The sequence below is a fragment of the Saimiri boliviensis genome, chromosome 1 (assembly GCF_048565385.1).
Source record: "Saimiri boliviensis isolate mSaiBol1 chromosome 1, mSaiBol1.pri, whole genome shotgun sequence".
Lineage (NCBI taxonomy): Eukaryota > Metazoa > Chordata > Mammalia > Primates > Cebidae > Saimiri > Saimiri boliviensis.
The window spans coordinates 209,636,946-209,662,083 of record NC_133449.1 but is presented as its reverse complement, the minus strand read 5'-3'; the positions used below and the strand labels follow the sequence as shown (position 1 = coordinate 209,662,083).

The following is a 25,138-nucleotide window of genomic DNA, read 5'->3' as shown; positions in this document are numbered from 1 at the left end:
TTATTGTTATGATAAAATAAATGTAGTTAGTTTATGTTGATTTTGAATCTTTCTACCTTATTAGATTTATTAGTTCTAATATGTTTTATATAAAAACATAAAAAATATATTCGTTAGTTCTAATATATTAGTTCTAATATCTTATTAGTTATAGAGGCCTTAGGATGTTCTATATAGAAGATTATGTCATCTGTAAACAGGGATGATTTTACCTTTTTGTTTCAATTTGGATGCCTTTTATTTCTTTTTCCCATTATATAGTTAAGCTTCTCAGATAACTCAGCTAGCAAGTTTCAGAATGCAGTTAGAATATATTCTGTTCATCTTTAAAGCCTGAGAAATACATTTTTCATCATTTCGTAAGCCCAAAGACAGAAAACAAAATAAACAAACCTGAGAGTCTACAGGCCAAAAATAGCAAAGATATCTTCCCCATGATAAGAACCTCCACTATAAGGTCTGTATCAATAGAAATGAAATGAGAAGCACTAACATTTATTATTTTTATTTTCAAAAATGTTGTACAAGAAAATCCTTAATGTTCAAACTCTCATTTGAAAGTTACCTAAGAAAGCGTGTTTGCCTTCTGCAAATATGCTTGTTTCTAACTACTTGACATAGTCTACATAGCTCCTAAGATAGAGTATTTGCCTTTGTAATTATTTGAGACAGGAAACTCACACATATTCCTTTGCTTTTCATTCGTTTCTTTCTGGTTTATAAAAGAGAAGACGGATAGAGCTTATACAGAATCCATCTGTCACTGTGTTCTTCCGTCACAGTGCCTGGTTCTGGCTTGCAACTGCTCAAGTGTCTTTATTTGTTAAAAGCAAGCTGTCAATATATTCATCAACTTGCTTGCTTGCTCTTTCTATTACCCTATGCCATTCTGCCATTTACAGGAATGTTCTGCTTTTCATGTTTAATGATTATTGCTGCCCATTTTTCTGTCTAAGTCTAGGGGCAAGTGTAGAAATGATAAAATGAAATGTTTGACGAGTTCTGAGCCAAAAGAGCAATGTTAATTGAGGCTGTCATCTTTGACAGCATTAGAGGCAAGAAAAGACTGATAGGAGCAGTGTTATTTTACAAGAAACTTTCTTAATATATTTTCACTTACGAAGTGTCATGTAAAATATTCATTAACATGCGTTTGAATGTTAGAAATTTAACTTTTAAAGGCATTTTGTGGAGAAATACACTAGACAAGAAAGATAAGAATATTCAAGAAAATATATAATTGCCATGAAACCTCCATATTTTATGTCTTTTTTATTCATATCTTATATATAAGTATAATGTAAGAATATAAATGATGACTGATTTTTTCTTTACATAGTAATTACTTAGACTCAATAAGAAGGACTAAACTAGTTTTCTACTGAAATGGCTGGCATTGATATTTAAATGTATAAATACATTCAATATTTACTTAGCAATTATTTTTAGTTCATTTATCTGGTATAAGTGTATCCCAGAAGATATACCTTATGATATGATGATGCATAGTGTTAAAAGATTAAAAAATTATACACACACACCCCCCCACAAATATATATGTGTGTAAAAGCATAAACTTATACAAACTTCAAAATGTTCATAGAAAATAGAATTAAAAGGTAAAAATTTTAAAAATATATAAGCTTTATTTGTCTACATAAGCTGCATTAACTTCAAAAACTTTTGTAAGCAATGATAACATCCAGGAAGCCCATTTCCTAAGAACTGAGTGTCTTGGGAATTGATGCATGTTCATGCAGTGTTGTTTTACATTATTAATTGAAAATAAAAGTGTGCCTTTTTACAGATGTTTAAGATTAGAAAACAAAGAGAAATCAGAAGGTGCCAGATTAAGACTATGAGGTGGATGCTTCATGATTTCCCATCAAAACTCTCACCAAATTGCATTTATTTGATCAAAGAAATGAGCAGGAGCAGCTTCGTGGTGGAGGACTCTGGTGAACATTTACTGGGTTCTTTTCTACAAAGCTTTGGGTAACCTTCTCATAGAACTCTCCTAGTAAGACTATGCTGTTTTTATCTGACCCTCCAGAAAGTCAAAAAAAAAAAAAAAAAAAAAAGCCCTGAGCATACCAAAAAAACTGTTACCACAGCCTTTGCTCTTGACAGATCCACTTTTGCTTTGACTTAACAAATTACACTTCTTAGTAGCCATTGTTGTTCTGATTGTAATTTGTATTCATGATCATTTAAGTAAAGCCACATTTCGTCTTCTGTTACTATTCATTAAATAAATACTTTAGGATCTTGATCTCACTTGTTTAAAATTTTCATTGAAATTTCTAGTTTTTTGTTTTTTTGTTTTCTCGTCCTGCCATACTTTATTAGGAATATAACAGAGAATCTGTACAGGACACGCAGGTAGGAACTGGGCTCACAGGCTGAGCAGAGCCCCTTCCGGCCCACTGCTGAATTCCTTTCTGCTTGTCTTTGATGGCCACCTGGAAGCACTCCTCCAGCAGGGAAAGCTGGCTGATGAGGTCAGTGATGGCGTTGGTGAAGGCCTCCTGAGGGCTGTCGTCTAGTGTGGTCTGCACTCAGATGATGAGCTTGTGCTCCAAGGGTTGGGGGACTTTGTATCTGGCAAATAGCACCTGCGGGTCCTTTAGCAATTGTGATTTAATGATGTTTCCCAGTGTGTGGTCTTCTTTGTTGATGGTGAACAAATAGGCATTGGGTACCTTGGTGTCCTTGTTAATGGTGATCTTCTTCTCATCTTTGAAGAGCAAGAAGGACTGGAAGCCTGGAGGGGCTTCATGCTTTTTTTTTTTTTTTTTTTTTTTTTTTTTTTTAATAGTTGACACTCAATTTTATTGATTAAAAAATGGCTTCTGGAGTGACAGCAGTTATCTGTCCTCACTCTCTCGCCAGAGTCCTGGGAGTGTTTCTGTTATTGTGGAGGGAGTAGGGTATCTGGGGACATTGGGGGATGTACCCTGGAGATGGGATGTCACAGAACACACCCCACAGATGCACACACACACACAACTACAGCTACCAAAATCACCAGCATGGTGTTGGAACATCCCCCAGGTGGTGGGCTAGAATTCCCCATGGTGACTTCTGACCTGCTCTCTTAGACACGGAAGGCCAGGCAGGTCATGGTGAGGAGGCGGGAGGCCATTATTTCTCCATTTTGCTATTACTTAGACTTGAGTTGGGGATGAGTGAGAACTAGGGGTTTTGGGGAGTAACCATTGTGAACACATGTACTCCAGCAGCCAGGCATCCCAGATCTCCTGTCCTGGAGAGGGCTGGGGCCCCTGGCACCCCAGAATGTGCAGGCAGGCCCCCAGAGCCTTAGTTCTAGTACTGGAAGTTTTAGCCAGAGCAATCAGGCAAGAAAAATAAATAAACGTTATTCAAATAGGAAAGGAGAAAGTCAAATTGTCTCTATTTGCAGATGACATGATTGTATATCTAGAAAACCCCATTGTCTCAGCCCAAAATCTCCTGAAACTGATAAGCAACTTCAGCAAAGTCTCAGGATACAAAATCAATGTGCAAAAAGCACAAGCATTCCTATACACCAATAACAGACTTAAAGAGAGCCAAATCAAGAATGAACTGCCATTGACAATTACTCCAAAGATAATAAAATACCTAGGAATACAACTAACAAGGAACGTAAAGGACCTCTTCAAGGAGAACTACAAGCCACTGCTCAACAAAATAAGAGAAGACACAAACAGTTGGAGAAACATTCCATGTTCATGGTTAGGAAGAATCAATATCATGAAAATGGCCATACTGCCCAAAGTAATTTACAGATTCAATGCTATCCCCATCAAGCTACCAATGACCTTCTTAACAGAACTGGAAAAAAACACCTTAAACTTCATCTGGGACAAAAAGAGAGAGCCCACATAGCCAAGTCAATTCTAAGAAAAAAGAACAAAGTGGGAGACATCACACTACCAGACTTCAAACTATACTAAAAGGCTACAGTAATCAAAACAGCATGGTACTGGTACAAAAACAGAGATATAGACCAATGGAACAGAACAGAGGCCTCGGAGGCAACACAACATATCTACGACCATCTGATCTTTGACAAACCTGACAAAAGCAAGCAATGGGGAAAGGATTCCCTGTTTAATAAATGGTGTTGGGAAAACTGGCTAGCCATATGCAGAAAGCAGAAACTGGATTCCTTCCTGACATCTTACACTAAAATTAACTCCAGATGAATTAAAGACTTAAACATAAGACCTACCACCATAAAAAACCCTGGAAGAAAACCTAGTCAAAACCATTCAGGACATAAGTATAGGCAAGGACTTCAGGACTAAAACACCAAACGCATTGGCAACAAAAGACAAAATAGATAAATGGGACCTAATCAAACTCCACAGCTTCTGCACAGCAAAAGAAACAGTCATTAGAGTGAATCAGCAACCAACAGAATGAGAAAATATTTTTACAGTCTACCCATCTGACAAAGGGCTGATAACCAGAATTTACAAAGAACTAAAACAGATTTACAAGAAGAAAACAAGCCCATTCCAAAGTGGGCAAGGATATGAACAGGCACGTTACAAAAGAAGACATTCATGAGGCCAACAAACATATGAAAAAATGCTCATCATCACTGGTCATTAGAGAAATGGAAATCAAAACTACATTGAGATACCGTCTCATGCCAATTAGAATGGCGATTATTAAAAAATCTGGAGACAACAGATGCTGGAGAGGATGTGGAGAAATAGGAACACTTTTACACTGTTGGTGGGAGTGTAAATTAGCTCAACCATTGTGGAAGACAGTGTGACGATTCCTCAAGGGTCTATAAATAGAAATTCCATTTGACCCAGCAATGCCATTACTAGGTATATATCCAAAGGATTGTAAATCGTTTACCATAAGGACTCACACACATGAATGTTCATTGCATCACTGTTCACAATAGCAAAGACCTGGAACCAACCCAAATGCCCATCGATGATAGACTGGACAGGGAAAATGTGGCACATATACACCATGGAATATCATGCAGCCATCAAAAACGATGATTTTGTGTCCTTTGTAGGGACATGGATGAACCTGGAAACCATCATTCTCAGCAAATTGACACAAGAATAGAAAATCAATCACCACATGTTCTCACTTGTAGGTGGGTGTTGAACAATGAGAACACATGGACACAGGGAGGGTAGCATCACACACTGGGGTCTCTTGGGAGAAATAGGGGAGGGACAGCAGGAGGTGAGGAGTTGGGGAGAGACGGCATGGAGAGGAATGTCAGATATAGGTGAAGGGGAGGAAGGCAGCAAATCACGCTGCCATGTGTGTACCTATGCAACAATCTTGCATGTTCTTCATATGTACCCCAAACTTAAAATGTAATAAAAATAAATAAAAAAATAATAATTAGAAATAAAAATAAATACAAAAATTAGCCAGGCATGGTAGTGCATACCTCTAGTCCCAGCTACTGGGGAGGCTGAGACAGGACAATCACTTGAACCCAGGAGGCAGAGGTTGCAGTGAGCCAAGATTTTACCACTGCCTCCAACCTGGGTGATAGAATGAGACTCCATCTCAAAAAAATAAATAAATAAAAATAAAAATAAAGATAGTGGGAAAGGGAGATACAGAGGGAGAAAAGGGATAGGGGCACAGGACAGCAAGACACAGAAAATGGAAAGATAGGAATCAAATAAGAGAACTAGGATCAGAGCCAAAGGAACCCACAGAAAGACAGAGGCATAGATAGAAGGACACTTGGGTGGCAGGGGAGGCTCACATCTAAAAAAAAAAAAAAAAAAAAGAAAGAAAGAAATTTCTAGTCTTGTCAGTAGCTGATCTGGGCACAAATATTTTAGTACTTACTGAGTTTGAAATTTGATAAACATTTTTCAGATGGAATGTAAGCTGAACCAATTGAGATGTCTATGGTGTTGGCTATTGTGTATACTGTTAATCATTGGTATTCTTCATTAGGGCATTAACAATCTGTAAACTGCTGACTTCTTTGTGGCATCATCCCTATAAACTTTTCAGAACCCATCAATGATTTCACCATCATTCCACCCAAGCTTTGCCACAAGTTTAACATTTGTTCTTGCTTCAATTTGAGCAGAATTCACATTGTTCTGATAGGACTCTTCAAATGGATTTCTTATCCTTGTTAATTCCTCAGACTCGGTTCTACTGACATATGTTATAACAAGTTAATTGCAATTTATTTATAAATTTATTCATAAAAGATAGAATTTATTTTGGCATACACTTTTTAAAAATCCATTTTTTTTTACTAATATACATTTTCCACAACCTGTTGTGTGTGTGAATGATGGATAAATTATAATGTTTGAATTTAAGTATGTATTAAGATCCCGGTATTCATAGTGGGCAGATCAATACATAGTAGAATGCCAAACTCAAGATGGAGGTAGTTCAGAAGGGAACAACAAACACAACAAAAAAAACATTCTCTAAGTCTGTACTGTGAGATATAAAATAAATAATTCTTTTTGTGAAACCTCATGTCAAGGTAAAATGTTGGTATTCTTCAAAAAATCATTATTCTTTACACAGAATACCTTGATGTTTATTTAGTTTAACCAAAATAAATGAAGCAAAAATCAATTATTATTATTATTCATTGTATATTTTACTTCATATTATTTGTCTAGGGAACAGCTTATTTATTAGACTATTTAGATTCGGTTAAAATTTTGAAAATGAGTAACTTTTTGGCTTCTAGTGATTTAACAGTATAATGTCCTAGGCCTCTATGTCTGGACTAGGTCAGAAATATTTCTTTCATCTAGATAAAATAAAATAAGTATGAGTGAAGCTACATGTTAAATTTATTATTTTGAATTGCAGAAGATAGATGTTTATTCTATTAAGATGAAACATTTTTGAGAAGAAGTGTTGAGAGGAGAGAGGAAAGCAAACTAGCAATTGAGAATCAGGAAAGGATATGTATTAGCTTTAGTGGATAATGGCATACGTGGTCAAGGAGTCAAAAGGTAAAGATGTATTAATTTATTTCATTCTTTGGATTTCAGACTGTTCTCAACAACTTCCTATACCCCATCGCACCTTTTTATTTTGACAGCTAGGTTAGATATTGGTTAATATGTTAAAGAAGCTTGTTTGACATGTAAACAAGTGTTCCTAGTATATAGGGCCATAGATTAAAAAATATATATTCATGCTTATAGATCACCTAAGCTTGAACAGCATTCAAAATGTAGGTAGATTTTTAAAAATGGATTAAAATACAAACTGCTCAACAAATAAAAGTGATAACTGCAGAAGACAAATAAATGATGAAATGCTGTGATGTCTCTACTAAATAAAAACTTGCAGAGGCAGCATGTAATCATAGTGCCTTATGATTTTAACATATAGTTCTAAACTGGGTAGTTCACAAACACTAATGTTATCCAATAATTTATGTCTTGTCCCTCCTATTAATTGCTTATACGTCTGGCTGTAATACAAGAAGCCAATATAGATGTCCATGTCATAAGATTACTGATAGCCTTGTCTTGTTTACAGAGTAAAGCAGTGATCAGATTCAGCCTCTAGGTCCATAGAATGACTCATATTAGTAAATCCATTTGCTGACAAAGTTCTTAAAAAGGTAAATACGTGCTTTAAAAGTCAAGGGAAAAGTGAGTTGAAAAAAAAAGAAGGCAATTTTAGGTAGGCTTCTAGCAAGTCTATGCCCCATCAGAATACAGATACTTTTACTGCCTATTGTAGAGATTTCTACATTTATACTATCAAGGACACCTTGCATTAACATCCCATGAATCTCAGTTTTGGAAAATAAAATTTAAAAACTATAGTATTAACTGAAGAATGTTTTCTCAATGTCATTAATAAAAACTGGAGTATTAACTAAAGAATGTTTTCTTTAATTTTAGTATTAACTAAAGAATGTTTTAGTTAATACTATAGTATTAACTAAAAGAATGTTTTCTCAATGTCATTAATAAAAAGATATCACCCAATAGCCAGGTTTCCCATATTAGTTAATAAATTATAGATAAAATGAAAAAAGACTAATATTTAAGATAGCATGTTTAGCCTATTAATTATTGTTTCTAGTATATATCAGTCCACTTTTTTTGTTTATTTCTTTTTGTTTTTAATACAGATTTTTCTACATTGCTTAGTATGGTTTTGAAGTTTAATGTTTCTTCACCTTAGACTAGTAAATGCTACGATGTTACAAAAAAACTCAGCATTATCTACAACAACCAAGGTATGGAAACAACCTAAATGCTCATCTGTGAATGAATGAAGAAAATGTGATATAAACACACACACGCACACACACACCGACACGAATGTTAATCAGCCTTTAAAAAGACAGAGATCCATTTGCTACAACATGGATGGCTCTAGAGGACATTATGCTAAGTTAAATAAGGCAGACACAGAAAGAAAACGATTGCATGATTTAACTTACATGTGAAATTACAAAAAACAGTTAAAAATACACAGAGATAGAGAATAAAACAGTGATTACCATTGGTGGAGCAGGGGAAGAAATGGGGAGATGCACGTCAGAGGATACCAAATAGTGGAAATACAGGATAAACAAGTCTAGAGATCTAATGTACAATATGAGACCAAAAAAAGATTTTTTTTTAACTTTTATTTTAGGTTTGGAGGTACATGTGAAGGTTTGTTATACAGGTAAACATGTGTCATGAAGATTTGTTGTATATATTATGTCATCACACAGGTGTTAAGCCCAGTACCCAATAGCTATCTTTTGTGTTCCTCTCCCTCCTCCCACCCTTCTGTCTCAAGTAGATCCCAGTGTCTTCTTTCCCTTTTTGGGTTCATAAAATCTTATCATTTAGCTCCCACTTTTAGGTGAGAATATGTGGTATTTTAATTTCCGTTCCTGGAAAATGAAAGTTAATAAAATTGTATGACTACTTTTTTAGATTCTTACGTGTATACACTCTAGAAACAACAACAAAAAAGCCAACAAAAATGAAGGGAAGAGAAGCAACATAAACTGTTTTCAGCAATCATACCATTATGGCTTGCTGCCTTTGCTTATAAATTAAAACAGAGTTTGTGATAGAATCTGCTTTTGGTTTATTATGTTGAGTGATACACAGTCAGACTACCACATTTTTTGTGGCAAAACGAAGTTATACACAAAAGTTCCCGTGAAATACCTGCTCATCACAAACAAAAAGCAAACAGCAGGATGCTGAAATGAAAGGAACTTTGGTATGGTCACGGAAAGTTCTAAGCTATTTATCTGGTTCAGCTCCTTAATAATTTTAAGATGTTCATTTTCCTACCTAAGTGTTCTAAAGTCCCTTTTTACTCATTTAATATGGTGATAACAAGACTTTTCTACTTTCATAATTTGCTGTGAAAATAAAATGAGGAAATGTATTTGAAATTTGTTTGAAAGTCATTTTGCTTAAGATACTAGGTATCTTTATTAGTGAAAGGGTTAGCAAAACAAAAAGTGAACAAAATACGAATTACTTTCAGGGAAATTAAATTAAATTTATGTTTTTCAGGTGAGGAAGCAGACGTGTAGCATTTGTTTGGATTTTTTTTTTTTTTGGTGGGGGGGGCTGAATAGCAAAATGTGGATCTCCACATAAATGAGGATAGTGAACTTGCAATTCCTCAAGCCTTTCTGATTAACCTGAAGTTCTATCTTGCATGTAAAATTTTTACATAAAGTATCAGTTTTTTTCAATGCATACATAAACATACACACACACACACAGTGTGCTTAGCTAATCATTTTACAAAAAAAATCCCTGTATTTAAGATGCCATTTTATAAAAAGTTTTATATTTTTGTTTTTGCTTTTTTGCAAAGCTTTCAACAACTGTTTAAGCTCTGAAGCACTGAGTGTGTGACTGTGTGTGTGCTCTTAAAGAAGGCAATTGTTTTATATCTTCACCAATTACCTCTTCATTCCTTTGCATTTGTTTACACAGATCCTACATTACCTTTTCCTGGGCATGGAAAAATATTTATTTGAATGGTTTTTCTTTGTAATACATTCTTACTCTGATTCTAATAAAGCAATCAAAGCTTAAAATCTTATAGCTAGAGTATTAATATTTGGCCCTATGAAAGCATACAATTTTGACTTGTATCTTTAAGAGTTTTTACCTTTTGTATAATGGGCTATCAGCATCATTTAACTATAAATTAAAAAATAAAATATTATTTGTTTTCCATATGAAGTTAGTCTGTGTTTCTGGCATAGTTTTAATCCCTTAACATCAATATGTTTCTACACCCTTACTGTGGTTTTAAAATTATATTCACATAGTTTCATTTCCTTTCTACTTGAAACTTGCTTGTATTCATAACTGACACCTGCATTTATGGCCATGTTCCTATTGTAAACTGAATACATCTAAATTATGTCCTTTCTTCTTAAATTTGTATCACTCATATTGACAGATCAACCACAGTCATATTGGAATATTCATATAAAGTGAAAATTACTTTTATACTTTGATGTGAAATATTTTAAAATTATAACTCTAAGAAATATATTGGATATCTGCACATAGTAGACATTGTCTTTTTTTCTTTTTTTCTCTCTTTTTTTTTTTGTACTTCAAGTTCTGAGGAATATGTGCAGATCTTGCAAGATTGTTGCATAGGTACACACACGCTCTTTGTGGTTTGCTGTCTCCATCCCTGCTTCACCTGCATCAGGCATTTCTTTCAATTTTATGCCTCCCCAACCTCCCTAACCCCTGCTGTCCACCTAATACTCCACCCCACAATGGACCCCAGTGTGCAATGTTGCCCTCCCAGTGCCGGTGTTCTCATTGTTCAACATCCACCTATGAGTGAGTAGATGTGGTGTTTGGTTTGCTGTTCATGTGTCAGTTTGCTGAGAATGATGGTTTCCACGTTCATCCATGTCCCTAGAAAGGACATGAACTCATCTTTATTTATGACTGCATACTATTCCATGGTGTATATGTGCCACATATTTTTGTCCAGTCTATCACTGATGGGCTTCTGGGTTGGTTCCAAATCTTTGCTATTGTAAACAGTGCCACAATGAACATATGTGTGCATGTGGCTTTACACTAGAGCAATTTATAATCCTTCGGATATATACTCAGTAATGGGATTGCTGGGTCAAATGGAATTTCTATTTCTAGGTCCTTGAGGAATCACCACACTGTCTTCCACAATGGCTGAACTACATTAAACTCCCATTAACAGTGTTCCTGTATCTCCAAATCCTCTCCAGCATCTCTTTTCTACTGATTTTTTTAATGATTGCTATTCTAACTGGTGTGAGATGGTATCTCAATATGGTTTTGATTTACATTTCTCTAATGACCAGTGATGATAAGCTTTTTACATGTTTGTTGGCCTCATAAATGTCTTCTTTTTCAAAGTGCCTGTTCATATCCTGTACCCATTTTTTATGGGTTTGTTTATATTTTTCTTGTAAATATGCTTTAGTTCTTTGTAGATTCTGAACATTAGCCCTTGTCAGATGAGTAGATTGCAGATTTATTGGTTGCCAGTTCACATTAATGATTATTTCTTTTGCTGTACAGAAGTTCTGGAGTTTAATTAGATCCAATTTGTCTATTTTGGCTTTTGTTGCCATTGCTTTTTGGTGTTTTAGTCATGAAGTCCTTACCTACGCCTATGTCCTGAATGGTTTTGCCTATGTTTTCATCCATGGTTTTTATGGTGTTAGGTCTTATGTTTAAATCTTTAATCCTTCTAGAGATAATTTTAATGTAAGGTGTCAGGAAGGGGTCCAGTTCTAGCCTTCCGCACATAGCTTGCCAGTTTTCCCAACACCATTTATTAAACAGGGAATCCTTTCCCCATTGCTTGTTTTTGTCAGGTTTGTCAAAGATCAGATGGTGTAGACGTGTGGCGTTACTTCTGATGTCTCTGTTCTGTTCCACTGGTCTGTATCTGTTTTGATACCAGTACCATGTGGTTTTGATTATTATAGCCTTGTAGTATAATTTGAAGTAAGGTAGCATGATGCCTCCAGCTTTGTTGTTTTTGCTTAGGATTGCCTTGGCTATGAGGGCTCTCTTTTGTTCCCATATGAAGTTTAAAGTATTTTTTCCAGTTCTGTGAAGAAATTCAATGGTAGTTTGATGGGGATAGCACTGACTCTATAAATTACGTTGGGCAGTTTGGCCATTTTCACGATATTGATTCTTCCTAACCATGCACATGGAATGTTTTTCCATTTGTTTGTGTCCTCTCTTATTTCCTTGAGCAGTGGATTGTAGTTCTCCTTGAAGAGGTTATTCACAACTTTGTTAGTTGTATTCCTAGGTATTTTATTCTCTTTGTAGCAATTATGAAGGGGAGTTCCTCATAGTTTGGCTCTCTGTCTCTTATTGGTGTATAGGAATGCTTGTGATTTCTGCACATTGATTTTGCATACTGAGACTTTGCTGAAGTTGTTTATCAGCTTAAGGAGATTTTGGGCTGAGATGATAGTGTCTTCTATATATGTATACAATAATTTCATCTGCAAATAGAGACATTTTGACTTCCTCTTTTCCTAATTAAATACCCTTTATTTCTTTTTCTTGCCTGATTGCTCTGGCTAGAATTTCTAATACTATATTTAACAGGAATGGTGAGAGAGGGCATACGTGTCTAGTGCCAGTTTTCAAAGGAAATCTTTCCAGTTTTTGTCCACTCAGTATGATAGTAGCTGTGGCTTTATCATAAATAGCTTTTATCATTTTGATATATGTTCCATAGCTTTTATCATTTTGATATATGTTCCATAGCTTTTATCATTTTGATATATGTTCCATTAATACCTACTTTATTGAGAGTTTTTAGTATTAAGAGCTGTTGAATTTTGTTGAAAGCCTTCTCTGCATCTATTAATATGATCATGCCCTTTTTGTCTTTGGTTCTGTTTATATGATGAATTAAGTTTATAGAATTGCATATGCTGAAGCAGGTTTGCATCCCTGGGATGAAGCTGGCTTGATTGTGATGAATAAGCTTTTTGATGTGCTGTTGCATTCGGTTTGCCAGTATTTTATTGAAGATTATTGCATAGATGTTCATCATGGATATTGGCCTGAAGTTTTCTTTTACAGTTGTGTCTCTGCCAGGTTTGAGTATCAGGATTATGTTGATCTCATAGAATGAGTTAGGGAGGATTCCCTCTTTTTGTATTGTTTGGAATAGTTTCAGAAGAAATGATACCAGCTCCTCTTTATACATCTGGTAGAATTCGGCTGTAAACCTTTCTGGATCTGGACTTTTTTGGTTGGTTGGCTATTAATTGCTGCCTCAGTTTTAGATCTTGTTACTAGTCTATTCAGGGATTCAACTTCTTCCTGGTTTAGTCTTGGGAGGGTGCACATGTCCAAGAATTTATCCATTTCTTCCAGATTTACTGGTTTATGTGCCTAAAGCTGTTTGTAGTAATCTCTGATGGTAGCTTGTATCTCTGTGGAATTGGTGGTGTTATTCGCTTTACAATTTCTTATTGCATCTATCTGATTCTTCTCTCTTTTCTTTTTTATTAGTCTGGCTAGTGGTCTGTCTATTTTGTTGTCTATTTTGTTGATCTTTAAAAAAAAAAAACAGCTCCTGGATTTTTTATTTTTTGAAAAGTTTTTTATGTCTCTATCACCTTCAGTTCTGCTCTGATCTTATTTATTTTTTGTCTTCTGCTACCTTTTGAATTTTTTTGATTTTGCTACTTGACTCTTTCAATTTTGAGGATAGGGTGTCGATTTTAGATCTTTCCTTGCTTCTCACGTGGGCATTTATTGCTACAGATTTCCCTCCATACATTGCTTTAAATGTGTCCCAGAGATTCTGGTACATTGTGTCTTCATTCTCATTGGTTTCAAAGAACATCTATATTTCTGCCTTTATCTCATGTTCAGCCAGTTGTCATTCAGGAGCAAGTTGTTCAGTTTTCATGTAGTTGTGTGGTTTTGAGTGACTTTCTTAATACTGGGTTCTAAGTTAATTGCACTGTGATCTGAGAGACTGTTATGTTCTCCATTCTTTTGTATTTGCTGAGGCGTGATTTACTTCCAATTAGGTGGTTAATTTTAGAATAAGTGTGATGTGGTGCTGAGAAGAATGCATATTCTGTGGATTTGGTGGGGAGAGTTCTGTAGAACAAGAAGAGCTAACTATCCCAAATATATATGTACCCAGTACTGGAGCATCCAGATACATAAAGCAAGTTCTTAAAGACCTACAAAGAGACTTCGACTTCCACACAATAATAGTGGGAGACTTTAAAGCTCCACTGTCAATATTAGACAGATCAACAAGACAGAAAATCAACAAGGATATCCAGGACTTGAATGCAGATCTGGACCAAGTGGGCCTAATAGAGATCTTGACTTTTTATCCAGTTTGCCAGTGTGTCTTTTGATTGGGGCAGTTAGGTCATTTACTTTTAATGTTAATATTGCTATGTATGAATTTGATCCTGACATTTTGTTACTAGCTTGTTGTTTTGCCCATTAGTTGACAATTTCTTTATTGCATCATTGTTCTTTACCATTTCATTTGTTTTTGCAGGGGGTGCTACTGGTTGTTCCTTTCCATGTTTACTGCTTCTTTCAGGAGCTCTTGTAAGGCAGGTCTAGTGGTGATGAAATCTCTCAGCAATTGCTTGTCCATAATTTCTCCTTCATTTATGAAACTTGATTTGGCTGGATATGAAATTCTGGGTTGAAAGTTCTTTTCTTTAATGATTTTGAATATTGAACCCATGCTCTTCTGGCTTGTAGGGTTTCTGCTGAGAAATCCACTGTGAGTCTGATGGGCTTCCCATTGTGGGTGACACAAACTATCTCTCTGTCTGTCCTTAGCATTTATCCTTCATTTCAACCCTGGTAAATCTCACAATTATGTGCCTTGGGATTGCTCTTCTTGAAGAATATCTTTGTGGTGTTCTTTATATTTCCTGGATTTGAATGTTGGCCTGCCTTGCTAGGTTGGGGAAGTTCTCCTGGATAATATCCTCAAAAGTGTTTTCCAACATGGATTCATTCTCCCCATCACATTCAGGTATACTGATTAAGCATAGACCAGGTCTTTTAATATAATACCATGTTTCTTGGAAGCTTTATTTATTTCTTTTCACTCTTTTTTCTCTAATCTTGCCTTCTAATTTTATTTTATTGATTTGATCTTGAATCTCTGATATCCTTTCTTCTGCTTGATCAATTTGGCTATTAAAACTTGTGTATGCCTTATGAAGTTCTTGTGCTGTGTTTTTCAGTTCCATCAAGTCATTTATGTTCTTCTCTAAGCTGGTTATTCTAGTTAGCATTTCGTCTAACCTTTTTTCAAGGTCTTTAGTTTCTTTTTATTGGGTTAGAATACGTTCCTTTTGCTCAGAGAAGTTTGTTATTACCCCACTTCTGAAGTCTGCTTCTGTCAATTCATCAAACTCATTCTCCATCCTGTTATTTTCCCTTGCTGGTGAGGAGCTGTGATCCCTTGGAGGAGGAGAGGTGTTCTGGTCTTTGATGATTTCATCTTTTTTGCACTGATTACTTCCCATTTCTCCATCATTTTTCTTTTTTTCTGTTCCAGGATTCATTAAAAAATATCACATTACATGCAACTGTAGTTCAAATTTGTCCTTATTTTTAAGAAGAAATAATTTAATTCCCTTTGCCAACTGATTCTTATGAATACCTAAGGTTTCCTTTTTTTTAATGTTTTCACTTTTCTTTCATACACTGATTTTTCTATATGAAAGATGCAAGATAAATTATTTGTGCATTGTGTCTCCATCTGGTTTCAATCCATTAATTTTAAATCCCATTACAGAAAAAAGTAGTGCAATATTGAAGTTTTATGTACACATATATTATTTATTATTTTAAACTCTTCTTATTTGACAAACCTCACTTTTTGCTCAAGTGGGTTAACTGATAAGGGTAAATTATCCTAGAATAATTTACCAAAAAACAAAATGATCTAGGTATATATTTGTGTGTGTGTATACACACACACACACACACACACACACACACACGCAGACACAGACACACACATACACACAATCATGTGTATACACACACATATGATCGTGTGTATATGTGTATATATACACACATATATACACATATTCTTTTGAAACTAACAGGAAATTTAAAACACTTTTGTCTTGTGGAATAATAAAATATTCTCTATGGTATTACCTCCTAGAATTTCATTTGACAGATAAGAAACATTGAAACTGAAAATAACTATATGCATAATGAAAAAGTTTTATTATATTCGTCCATAATGTGTTAGTAAATTTTATACTCTTACCAATATGATTATTTAAACAATTTTAATGATATCAACTTAGTATTACACAAAAAGGACTAGACTTGAGGCTAAAGAAACAATCATTAAAAGATATCTTTCATTTACTATTTCTCTGGTTTTAGATATAATAGGTAACTCAATATTTCTGAGCCCGAGATTTCTGATACCTGATAAAGGAATTATAGTGACATTATAAAGTTAATTATTACTTATAAATCATCTTAAAATAGTAGAAGGTAGGAAAAAACAAATTGATTAATAAATATATTTATATGTATATTCAAGCCATCATTGGGGCTCAGTAATATGAACTTCATATTAGGGAACTTGTTTTATAGCAAAACTTTTATAGCAAATTAAGTAAATTAAAGGACTCACTCACACTATATTCATTGGTATTAGCATAACTTAAAACAGCTGGTTTGATAGAATGATAGAATGACATATTGAAGATTCAATACTATACCAGTTAGGCGACACTTTACAAATTTGGGTGCTGTCTTGCATGATGTTTTATATACTTTAAACCAGTGACCAATACATAGTGAGTTTTTTCCAACAGCTAGAATATAGGTCCAGATGTCATACCTGATGGGTAAAAGGAAAAATTACGTATCTCATTATTAAATCTGATAATACATATGTAATACTTTGCCTTCTTGTTTCTTTACTTAGAGTTCTGTTGATTAAGAGGAGTGTTTCCTCCACTTAACGTAACAAATGTTCCACTGAAGTGCAAATCAACATTATCACCTTGCTATCCTTGGAGGTAAAAAGGTTATAGACATTTATAGGTATGTATTAGAGGCAAAATCCCAAGAACTGATACTACACCCCCACAATTGTTTCACTGATTAAGGATGCAGAATTCATATTGCTAATCAGCTGACTCCAAGATGGAAAGATTGTACTAGATTATCCAGGCAGGCTCAATGTAATCACAAGTGTTTTTATACAAGTGGAAGAAAGAGGCTGAAGAGTAAATCAAAGAGAAATTTGAAGATGCTGTCTGTTAGCTTTGAAAATGAAAGAAGGGGCTAGGAGGAAAGGAAGGTAGAGAGTATTTAAAAGTTGAAAACGGCAGGAAAATAGATTATTAGAGCCTCTAGAAGAATGCAGCCCTGCTGACACCTTGTTTTTATCCAGTGAGATGCATTTCAGAACTCTGAACTCAAAAACTGTAATATAATAAATTTGTGTTATTGTATGCTATTAAATTTGTGATAATTCGTTACAATACTAGAAAAATAAAACATAAGCAAAATTACTACTTTATCAGCCCCCAAATGTTTGAAATCAGTAATTTCTCCAGGTTTACTCTATGGATATAATCTCATTGTTTTAGCCTCTTAAGAGATGTGCCCCACTGGTAGTTACTTGTGCATGTGTTGCCATTTTACATTTTGTGTTTAATTTGACTCTCACTTTTAATGTAAACCGGATTGTAATTCTGGGCAACTGTATTGACTTGACATAGGGAAGTAGTCCTGGTTAAAAATCCAGAACTAAACAACAAACATCTCCAAGGTAAGATGACACAGATAGGGTGCTTTCCCCTCCACCATCCCCCAAAAAGTTTACATTATTTTATGTATTTAAAATAAAATTGCAATAGGAGTGAGTTCTTGGCTTTTCTGCATGAAAGCATGGTTCACTGTGATCACCAGGGAGCTAAGAGTGGGGATCCATAGCCTTAAATCCTATAATGTCTCATTAGACATCATGATATCAAAGGAGTTTTATAAATGCTTGGCGAATCTTCTAAATTCTGTAAGTGCTAAGAGAATCTTCTAAAATCCTCCCAGCTCGACTGATTTCGGATTTCTTTCAAGTTATTGCCATAATTTCAAAGGTCCACATCTTCTGAAATGTATGTCTGGAAGCACAGGGCTAAATTTTAATGTCTTTGATGTATTCAGTCAATAATTTAGGTCATTTGAAACAATCTCTACTCATACAAAGTCACATGGACTTTAGAATAACCAAGTTACAGTATTTCTACAGTGCTGCTTTAATTAGCATACCTGTGCAATGATGAAATAAAATCTCTTAAGTATTTTTGAAAAGTACATGTTCATGTGACTTTTGCATTTTTCAATTTCCAAAATTGTCAAAGAGGGATTCTTTCAATGGTTAAGACTACTAAACCATACACACGGGAGAAAAATTGCAGTACGGAATAATGTTTCAAGTATTTTTAGCATAATTCTGGCTATTTATTTTATAAAACTTTAACTTTTTTTCTGCCAGCTCTTCAGACATTAGGATATGGCACATTGTATCTGGCAGCCACCCCTTCAACAATAAAAGTAGGTAAACCCATCACAGCACACAATTCAATATATATTTACTTAATAATGTACTGTCTTATGAGAAATGGGTTTGTACAAGTTAAAATAAATCATGTATAATCTACTATATACAATATACATTATACTATAGAAAGAAAGTCTATGTATATTTTAACGTAAGGTATATTACTATTAACTATGTTAAATGATTTGGGTCATGAAAACTACTCTTCATGAAAGAAAAAGTCAATTAAGTTGTTTTCTGAAAAATTAAGTGCACTTTTTGGTGAAACTAAAAATCTATTTACTATTAAATAGTCGAATTAAGAAGCTACTTTTTGTTTATTCTTGTTGGTCAAAAACATAGTATAGCTTTATAATGTGTGTGTGTGTGTGTGTGTGTGTTTCCTTCTGTCAAATCTTCTGTTCATTTGTATGTTTTATCCTAGTGGGATATGCAAACACTTTGTAAAGTTTCACAAATAACTGTCTGTTCTATAGACTTCCTAATAAAATCACAAAATATCAGCAAACGAATCTTTATCAAAACCGTAATGAGATTTTTTTCTTTTGATTTTTTTTTTTTTATGAAAGTATGTTTAGGGCCTACTTCCTTTCACTAAATTATTATCCTATATTATCCCATTTTCTCCATTTTTTCTTGAATTTGTGATTTTTTTTTCCAAATTAGAAGAAAAAATCAGTTTTATGCTCTCTTTTGTTAATAATCAATTGTTATGTTCTAGCAATTACTTAAGAATCAAATATTTTTCTTCAAAGAAATAATAGCTATAAACCTCAGATATTATTACAATTCACTACCTTTGCAAGTTGCAGCCAAATAGGTGAGGGTTGTATAATAAAGTGCCCAATCATACTTTTTATTATGTTTGTAGTAACATGTCATAATTTCTATTACATACTTCCTTTTAGGAGTCTCTAACTACCAAGCACATTAATTTGCTTTTCAAATGCTTTATCTATTTTTAACAGAATTGTGGTTGCCAGAATTTAAGAGGCTTAGAGAAGGTGTTACTATAGAGCAGATCATTTTTTTTTTTTTTTTGGAGTAACAAGACCATTCTATATTTTAATTAAGGTGTATTTGTCAAAACTCAAAAACTGCACATGGAAAAGAATAAATTTGCAGTATGTAGATAGAAAGGTAAAATTTTAAAAGTAGATGAAAATGATAATATTTCAATGACAACTTAGATCTCTGGATGACAAAGGTACACTGCACACAGTCCTTATGAAGGAGTGTTCTTTCAAATATTAACATAACCTTATATATGTTTTATCAGAAACAATACCCTTACATTTTTCCCTTCCTAGAGAAATAAAATCAGTTATGACATTTGGTAATGCATATATTGCTATATTATTATTATCAGATAATAGAATTTTTGAGAAGATTAATAACATTTAGAAGAGCAGAACATTATAGATAAATTCATGAATTACTAAATATTTTATATTAGTAAATATCATATTTAATACATTTTACATGCTACTTTCTAACTTGCTTTTTCTTTTATTTATTCTCATATTAAAACATCAATTTTTAAAGAAAAAAATCAAAGTAATAAGCAAAAATGAAGGCCTATGATAAGTTTCTTATTATAAGAGTAATTGTTGATGCAGTAACAAACTTAGTAGAAAGGGCTATTCGATTAATCTCTTCAACAGTTAGTCTATAAAAATTCTAAGTTATCATGTATCTTTTTTGTTTTCCCCAAAGAGACAACACAATAAACAACTTTGATATCTATCCTAAAATGAAGACTTGAGTTCAGGTAATATAAGTCTCAATTTGCTTGTCAATTGGAAACCACAAAAGATAGATGGAAATCATTTAAAGCTTGGGTACTGAATTCACAGAAAATCTCTAGTAAACTTCTCTATCTTCTTTATTTGAAATTTTACAGATTGAAATTTATCTTTTTATGTTTTTTAAACATATAATAATTTCTTAAATATATTGACAGTTTTTAGAAAACCAAAATAAACATTGACAGTTTTTAGAAAACCAAAATAAAGTATTGGGGAAGAAAACAAAAGAGAAGAATATTAAATTTTGAATCAGAAGGCATGATTTCCAGTGAAGATGTGCTATTAATGATTCATCTGACTTCAGCAACAATTGTTTAAAACTTGAATCTCCTTATTTCAAACATAAACAAATTATTGTGAATCCTCTAATGAGCGTTTTCATTTCGGAAATTCAAAGTGTCTATAATAATTTCTTGTGTTCTGAAATAAGGAAAACTAAATTATATTTCAGGTAGTAAACTAGATGTGGTGGTATACTTGTAGCTCCATTTACTCAAGAGGTTGAAGCAAGAGGATTGCTTGAGTCCAAGAGTTTGAGGCTTCAGTGAGCTATGAATATTCCACTGTATTCTAGCCTGAGTGATATGATTTGGCTCTGTGTCCCCACCCAAGTTTCATCTTTAATTGTACTCCCATAATTCCCACCTGTTTTGGGAGACACATTGAAAGATAATTTAATTGCAATTATCTGGTGAGAGATAATTGTGATTATCTGGTGAGACCATGAGTTGAATCACAAATGCAGTTTCTCCCATATTGCTCTCATGGTAGCAAATAAGTCTCACAAGGTCTGATGATTTTTTTTTAAAGGAGAAACGCCTTTTGCTTGGCTCTGTTTGCCTCTGCCATCCACGTAAACATGACTTGCTCCTGCTTCCCTTCAATCATGATTGTGAGGCCTCCCCAGCCATGTGGAACTGTTAAGTCCATTAAACCTCTTTCTTTTGTAAATTGCCCAGTCTCAAGTATGTCTTAGCAGCAGACTGAAAACAGACTAATATAGTAAATTGGTACCAGTGGAGTGGGGTGCTGCTGAGAAGATACCGAAAAAAGTGAAAGCAAATGTGGCACTGGGTAACAGGCAGAAATTTCAACAGTTTCAAGGGCTCAAAAGAAGACAGAAAAATGTGGGAAAGTCTGTAACTCCCTAGAGACTTGTTAAATGGCTTTGACCAAAATGCTGATAATAATATAAACAATGAAATCCAGGCTGAGGTGCTCTCAGACGGAGAAGAGGAACTTGTTGGGAGCTGAACCAAACGTGACTCTTGTTATGTTCTGGCAAAGAGACTGGCAGCATATTTGCCCCTACTGTAGAGATTTGTGGAAGTCTGAACTTGAGAGAGATGATTTAGAGCACCTGGAAGAAGAAATCTATAAGCAGCAAAGCATTTGAGAGGTGACTTGGGTGCAGTTAAAGGCATTCAGTTTTATAAGGGAAGTGAGGCATAAAAGTTTGGAAAAGTTGCAGGGTGACACTGTGATAGAAAGGAAAATCCCACTTTCTGAGAAGGAGTTCAATCCAGCTGCAGAAATTTCCATAAGTAATGAGGAGTTGAGTGTTAATCCCCAAGACAATGGGGAAAATGTCTCTAGGGCATGTCAGAGGTCTTAACAGCAGCCCTGTCCATCATAAGTCTGGTATCTTGGATGCCAAAGAGAAAATAAATTTTTCATGGGTCAGGCCTAGGGAGCCCATGCTGTTTGCAGTCTAGGGACTTGGTGCCCTGTCCCAGTCACTCCAGCCATGACTAAAAGGAGCCAAGGTAGAGCTCAGGTATAACAAGTTCCATGCTTATGATGCTTTTACATATAATTTTTCAACTGCATTATAGTGCAAAAGTGACATATATTTAGTAAAAATCATTATTTGAATACCCATATAATTGTTCTGTTTTTCACTTTCAGTATCATATTCATAAATTATATGAATTATTCAATAATTCATTATAAAATAGGGTTTCTCATATTATGTTGCCCAACTGTTTGTTAATGTAAGTGTTCTGAGCACATTTAAGGTAGGTTAAACTAAACAATAATTTTTCATAGGATAAGTGTATTCAGTGCATTTGCAACTTATAAAATTTTCAAATTAGAATGTGTTTATTGGTGATGCAGGATTTTTCTCAGCCCCTTTGCTGAACCTGTGGAATGGACACCCCATCTACTCGGCCCACTGTTCCCAAGCCCTTGCAAGAGGGAACACATAAATAAGCAAGTGCAGGATCTGGCCAGCCACTCCAGGTGCCAACACAGGAGCAAGCTCTATTTGGAACCCACAGCCAAACCAGGCATGACCTCAAAGGAAATGTGGCAGTGCCAAGGTAAGGTTGCCCACCACACTGAAGCCACAGAAGGGGTGTTACAGTGATCCTTTAGTTCCACCGTCTGTAGATGGCAGCATGTTAGCAGCTCAGTTGGCCCCTTGCCTCATCATGTGGTTAGCTGCCCTCTGCTGGCGAGGACAAAGGTAGGCATAATAGCCTTTCTGGGTACCTGTGCTCAGTGTTTCTGAGCTCTTGTCCAGCATCCAAGAAGAATGAGGTCACATGGATGATTGAAGGATGGTGAAGGCAGGGAATTTTATTGAATGATGAACATAGTTCTCAGCAGAGAAGGGAACTGGAGAGGAGATGGGAAGGACAAGTCGTTTTCCCGAATTTAGGTTGTCTCTTCCTTGAAGTCAGGCCATCTATTCCCTTTACCAACTGACACTGGGGTCTTTATAGGCACAGGATGGGGACAGTCTACTGACTTGTGAGTATGCAAAAAGGTTAAACTAAAGGTACCACTCAAAGGTGGGCACAACAGTGTAGAAAAACAATTAGGAAAGGGTAGGTACATGTAAAATAGCTGAAGGGTAACAATGAATTAGAGGAAAGTGTTTCAAACAGGAAGACAAGTTCTCAATCTGGTTCCAGGATTTAACTTGCAGCTTGGCTTTCCATCTTTAGACTGTCTTTGGCTTAGGGGTGGAGTTTTATCAGGTACTTGTCCTTAATTGCCTAGGCATTTGATAACTGTCACTATTATTGGGACAATACCCACTGTAAGTTAAGAAGCACCTGTATATTACAATTTCTTATGTTATTAGAAGAAAAGTATTTCTCTCATATATTCTTCTAAAATAGAAACTATTTTTCTCTCTGATATAAGGTTTTTGTTCTCAATTTATTCTTGAATATACTAGTTTTGATGGTTGACTATAGCATTATGATAATGCCTTTTGTATTTTTGGACATATTTCAAAAACTGATGTTTAAATACACATAAATACAGTTTTCTTTTGTTTGTTAGAGCTGTGTTCAATTTTAGCACAGTTTCTTTCCAATAGATTTATAAAAAAAAATTGAAATGTAAAATTACGCTTCATATTATAATTTCTGGTACAAAAACATCTGTAGCAAGTCATGTGGTAGCAAATAAAATGAAATGTTCAAAGTGTAAATTTTATTACAAACAGGAGTTTGAGATGCATTCTTCCCTGTCAAATATTTTTCATATGTAACCTAAATTTAGCTCAGTGCTAAATCCTTCAACTGAAAAACCTGTAATTATGTAATGAAAAATAGAAGCAATGGTGTTACCTATTTATATTGAATAAAAGGAAATAATTTAACCTGTTTAAAGAAGATAGTGTAATGGTCAGATTCAAAATACATTTACAGTGTAAATCATTCTGAACTAAAATGACCTCAGAAACCCAAATCTCATTCATGTCCATTTTTGCCCAAAAGTATTAAGTTTGCCATTTACTTTTTTAAGAGATCTTAAATTGTTTTAAAAATTCCTTTCATTTTATATTTTTGCTTAATATTTCACATAATCTTAGCTCAAGACCAAAATCAGGATATTTTCTGCTGACTCAGTCGGCAATAAATTGTGAGTAAATGCTGAGAAGGCTATTAATTATTCTACTAAGCACTTGATATTCCTCACTGTAAAGTGTTATTCAGCCCATAAGGCAATATTGTAGAGATTGAGAAACACTTATCTACCTGAATTCAGCACTTTATTCAAATCTTATCTGACATTTGCTTACATTAATTACTTTTTCCACCTATCCTCATCTTTGAACATAAAAGGGTTATCTGTACATTTTATTTTATACTGATGTACGTCATGTCTTTTCTAGAAAATCTTTATAGTATTCAATATTGTCAATTAACACTTCATTATTCATTTCATGTTTATTGTTTATAATCTAAAAATATTTGAAGATTCTGTATATGTCACATGATCAGTAAGTAGTAAATAGATATCATAAAAAATGCTGCTGCCCTGTTGATATCCTCTCTGCATTCATATTTTTACAATGAAAGGTGCTGAGAGAACATTTACATTCTCTGAGAGAATTTAAAATTTTTTTTTGCTACAGGAACCCATTTATGTTCTTACTTTCTTTTTTAAATATTTTTCTTTTAGAAACAGGGTCCTATTCTGTCACACAGGCTGGAGTACAGTGGCAGCCAGAGTACACTGCAGCCTCAAATTTCTGGCCTCAAGAGATCCTCCTTCTTTGGTCTCCTAAATCACTAGGATTATAGTGCCACCCACCCCAGCCATTTATTTTTAATCAAAACAAGTCAAAGGTTTTAAATAGATATTGCTCTTAGAAGTACTGTTCAACTAAGCTGGATGTAGTGGCTCACACCTGTAATCCCAGCACTTTGGAAGGCAGAGGTGGGCAGATCACAAGG

At 34.5% G+C, this 25,138-nt stretch overlaps 1 pseudogene; it reads right to left on the bottom strand.

The window, feature by feature from the left end:
* Positions 1-2,345: 2,345 nt before the first annotated feature.
* The window catches only part of LOC101031824 (DNA-directed RNA polymerase II subunit RPB11-a pseudogene), a 32,041-nt pseudogene continuing 9,248 nt past the window's right edge, over positions 2,346-25,138 (bottom strand).